Source organism: Oratosquilla oratoria, chromosome 39, assembly GCF_046742065.1.
Source record: "Oratosquilla oratoria isolate Oo_2021 chromosome 39, ASM4674206v1, whole genome shotgun sequence".
Classification (NCBI taxonomy): domain Eukaryota; kingdom Metazoa; phylum Arthropoda; class Malacostraca; order Stomatopoda; family Squillidae; genus Oratosquilla; species Oratosquilla oratoria.
The window spans coordinates 20,308,995-20,314,525 of NC_134815.1; positions in this window are offsets into that span (position 1 = coordinate 20,308,995).

Consider the following 5,531-nt stretch of genomic DNA (forward strand, 5'->3'; position numbering starts at 1 on the left):
ATGGTAGCAATGATCACTTATTGCTGTCTGCTTCTTTTGATAGGACTTTGTAATCTTAATGTCAATTTCATCAGCTTGAAGATCAAGAGAGCCTCATAGAGTCTGTGCCACGCAAAGATGAATTTCAATGGACGTCATTCTGTGCTTGGTCTCTTGGTTATCAGTCAGAGACATTGAAAAGAGACAAGCCATTTGACAAAAGACTACGAGCCATGGTAAGATCTCTGTGAATGTGTTTCTTTCAGTTAGTAGCATAGTTTTCTTGGCCTCAATTTATACAACAAATCCCACGTGACCCATTCTAGGTTATTAAACACACACATATATACTATATTGTGTGAAATGATGTGGAGTGATGCATTATTATATATATCCTATTAGACTTTAATATATCATATATTAAAGTATCTTACATGGTATGAGGTGATATAAAATATGGCATGGTATGTTCTATTATATGTATTATGTAATACAATGTGACATGTGATATGATACATAAATTATGACATTACATCTGCTGTATCAGAGTTGGGTAGATGTTTTTCTTTGTCCGCGTGTCCCGCCAGCGCATATGAGAGGCGATAGTTTCTTAAATCCGTCTTGTGCTCCCTAATTCTTTTTTGGAGACCTCTATGGCTTTCGCCAAAGTAAGCCTTCTTACAATTGCTACAAGGGATCTTGTAGACTACACTTAGGTTGTTACTTACCTTCGTTGTTGGTGTTACCAAGTGTCCTATTTTCTTTCAAATGCGCTGGTGGGCCACGCGGAAAAAGAAAAACACCTACCCAGCTCGCAAGAGGCAGAAGTATTAAGAAAAAGCCTAACAAAGAGACAGAGAAAATTATTTGAGGCCTTATACATAGCTACCGTAGAGAACATAAACCAAAATGTAAGGGACATAAAATGGTCAAGATACATAGCGAAATACGCAGCTGTTAGAAGTAACACAAACAGGCGCCGTAATAGATCGGTGGTCAAACGTCCGATGATCTTTTGTCCGGCAGGTTCCAAATTGAACACTCACGTAAGTTTTCTCATTAATTTTACATTCTTACTCATCTTGAATACATGATTTAAGAAGCTCATTTTTATCTTATCTATCTTATTTTATTTTTATTTTTTTCAATGAATGAATGAATTATTTACAGGTCTCTGTCCATCGACCCGCGTCCCTTGCCCAGTTGGTGGGATTGTGGTGTCGGACTACTATGTATACCGTCAGCGTCATCCAGGATCAACATTCCTCTGAAGAAGCTGTAAGCGAAACCGGTCAGGTATAAACTCGGCCCTAGACCCATGTCTTTCTCTTCCTCCTGCCTCAAACCTGTCACAATGTCTCAACACACACACACACACACACACACACACACACACACACACACACACACACACACACACACACACACACACACACACACACACACACACACACACACACACACACACACACACACACACACACACACACACACACACACACACACACACACACACACACACACACACACACATACACACACACACACACACACATATATATATATATATATATACATCTTCTTTCTGATGTCTTTAATTTCTCTGACAGTTGGTTTTGCTTCGGGATTATGGGCAAAGACAAGCCGTCCATACTCTTACATTTTTAATTACTGTTTCGACTACAGGGAGTTATCTTCAGAAGAGTATAAAGAGATACAACCTTCCGCAGATCCGTAATACACAATTGACAATTATATGCAGGAATATAGATTTAGATATTGGTGGCCAGGTAACTCGGACACCTAAATCTAAGGGAGTGTCTCCAGGCTGGGACATCCATTCGCGAGAGAGTGGGAGGGAAGACAGAGGAGGAGGGGTTGAGGTCAGGGAAGCACTACGTCGATGCCTGGCGCTTCCGACCTCATGCCCCCTCCTGCTCCATCTCCCCCTCTCCCATCCTAGGGACGAGAGGTCCCAGCTATGAGACACTCCCTGAGATTCAGGTCTCCGAGTTCCCTGGCTGCCAATATTTATACCTATGTTTCATTTTTGTAATTGTCAATTGTGTATTATGTATCTGTGAAAGGCTGTAACTTATTTATACTATTCTGAAGATGACTCCCTGTGGTCGAAACTTTAACTAATAAATAAAGATTATGGACGATTTGTCTTAGCCCATCCGTCCGAAGCATGACCTACGATCTGAAAAATTGAGAAAATCAGAAAGAAGATTAATAATTGTGAAATTACTGTTGTGTTCGACTCTGTTTATATTCGTGAAAATCTGCGCCTAAATAATACATAAATACATATACATGTCATGGTGGAGTCTTCCCTTTCTGCATACACAGACGCAGTAGAGAGGAAGGGGATACGGAAACTAAGCACCATGAATGGTGGACAAATAAAAATACCTCAGCCTTCGGAGAGCTACGTCAACCTAACTAACATTGATCTCGACTCTGATTAAAAAGAGCTCCTCGACATGGAACTAAACTGTCATGCCCTTTTCAAACCTAGACCACACCAAAAGAGAGTTGAAATAGAGGTCCTCATAGAAAGCATCCTCAAACTCGCAAAGGATGGTACACTAGATGTTAGCCAACGCTTGCAGCCTGAGGTTATTGCTGAAGCCGGCAAGCACCGTGGAACCTTTACTAGTTCTGTTTTACAGAGGAGACATTTTGAAGCCGCCCAACGACTACGAAACAACCAAGAAGTAACCATAAGACGTGTTGACAAGGCATCGATATTCGTTCTCATTCCTACATCCGAATACCTGGAGAGAAGTGACACCATTCTACAGGATAGGACAAAGTTCCAGCCCATCCAGAAGAACCCTATCCCGGAACTAACCTCGAAGGTCAACAAGATCATACATACATACATACATACATACATACATACATACATATACCAAGGCTTTTTCCCCCTTACAAGGGAGGTAGCCAAAAAGGAAAAGGCATAAAATCATTCCCACCCATTCCATCCCTGAATACACTCCACACCCCTCCACCCTCCCTCTTATCTTAGCACCTCCTGGATGACGGGTCATCCCTGCACCCTGTCCACTGCCCTGGGTCAGAAGCAGTGTCGCAAGACACACCACATCCACAGCAAGGCCGCTTCATTAAATCGGCGACCCCCCTCTCTGTCCCCCCATGCATAAAAGGGGAAGACGGGGAGAAATCCCTTCGGGCTGCGTTACATTTTGCTCACACATACTACCTCACCCCCCATCCCTCCGCCCATTCCACCTCATGCATCACAACATCATTCATATACAACCATTCTCCACTTACCCCCGTCTTCTGTCCTCTCCCGTCCTTCCTCAACAGACATTCCCCTCTTCCCCAAAGCCCCCTTCACCCCATCCATCCACCTCATCCTAGGACGCGCCCCCACGTTCACTCCCTCCACATCTGCCTTTCACACCTCTTCTACTAGTCTTTCTTCACTCATTCTTTCCATGTGTCCAAACTATCCCAATACTCCTTCATCAACCCTATCTCCCAACTTCCTTTCCACCCCCGCTCTCCTCCTCACCTCCTCATCTAGCCTAGTAACGCCCATCATACTTCTCAGACACCTCATCTCAAACACATTCAAACTCCTTCTCTCTTCCTCCCTTATGTTCCATGTTTCTGCCCCATACAGTGCTGTTGGCACAATCACTCCTTCATACAGTCTCCTCTCAGCATCCATTCCCAAATGCCCATTCCTCACCACACTCTTCAATCCACCAAGGCATCTACTCGCTTCTCTCAATCTACATTCTACCTCCACCCTCACTCCATCTCTTCCTGCCACATTTGCACCCAAGTATCTAAAACTATCCACTTCCTCCAGTCGCTCTCCCCTAATGCTCACTTCCAGTCTACTGCCACTTTCACCCCCTGTAATCTCATCACCCCACTTTTACCCACATTTATCTTCAGCTTTCATCTATCACATACTCTCCCAAACTCTGTCACTAACTTCCTCAGTCCCTCCTCCGATCCCACCACAAGCGCAGTGTCGCCAGCAAATAACAGCTGGCCCACCTCCCACTCTTCTCCATTTTCTTCAACCACCTCCAATCCCCGACCCACCAACCCCGCATTTACCTCTCGCACTACCCCATCCATGTATAAGTTGAACAGCCAGGGCGACATAACGCATCCTTGACGAAGTCCCACCTTTACCTTGAATCACTCACTCTCTCCATATCTAATCCTGACACAAGCTCTACTACTCTCATAAAAACTCTTGACAGCTCCTAGAAGCTTTCTTCCTATCCCATATATCTGCAGTACCTCCCACATTGCCTTTCTGTCTACCTTATCGTAAGCCTTTTCCAGATCCATAAAAGCCCAAAAAACATCCTTCCCCTTTCCTATAGCTTTCTCACATATTTGTCTTACCACAAAGATTTGATCTACACAACCTCTACCCGTCCTAAATCCACACTGTTCCTCACCAATTACTCCCTCTGTTCCTCTCCTAATCCTCTCAATCAAGATCCTCCCATAAGCCTTCCCAACTACACTTAACAAGCTAATCCCTCTGAAACTACTACATTCACACTTGTCTCCTTTTCCCTTGTGAAGTGGAACTATACAGGCACTCCTCCAGTCCTCCGGCACTCTACTCTCTCTCCAGCAAACATTAAATAACCTCACCAGCCAGTCCACCATTACTGTACCTCCTTTTTTTTAGACATTCTGCATGGCATCCATCCAGACCAGCTGCCTTACCTGCTTTCATCATCTTAACAACTGCCTTCACTTCATCCTTCCTTATTTCTCCTCCATTTTCCTCACTCATCACTCTCATTTTCTTAGCATTTCCCACTGCAACTATCTTCCCCTCCCTATCCTCCTTCACATTTAGCAAATCCCTAAAATATTATGCCCATCTTCCCCTTACTGCCTTCTCTTCCATTTTCATCTCTCCATCTGCACCTTTTACCTTTTCTTCTCTACTTGATCATAGATGTTATCAATTGTCCGGCGAGTATAAACCTGGTTATTGTTATGGCAATGTAAAGGCGCATAAACCCAACAACCCTCTTGGACCCATCATCAGACAGATACCTACTCCTACATATCAGTTAACGAAAAAACTTTATGAACTTTTAACCCCTTTTGTCCCCAGCAGATTTAGCCTGGCATCTTCTCACGAGTTCATAGAACTGGTGAAAGACGCTCACAGCCAGGGATTCATAGTTTCGCTGGATGCTGAGTATCTGTTCTCCAATGTTCCTGTGGATAGAACGATAGATTTCATTTGCAACAAAGTTTACAGAAACGGACAAAACCCCGGACTTAACTTACTTGAAGAACACTTACGGACCCTGCTTCAATTTTGCACTAAAGGAGCCCCATTCCGCTCTCCTCGTGGGACACTCTACCGCCAAACTGATGGAGTTCCCATGGGATCCCCCCTTGGTGTACTGTTTGCCAATTTTTTTCATGGGGACTGTAGAGGAATTGATTCTTAGTCAAATTGAAAAACCTAGCCTTTATTGTAGATATATAGATGATATATTTGTATGTCTGAGAAGTATGAT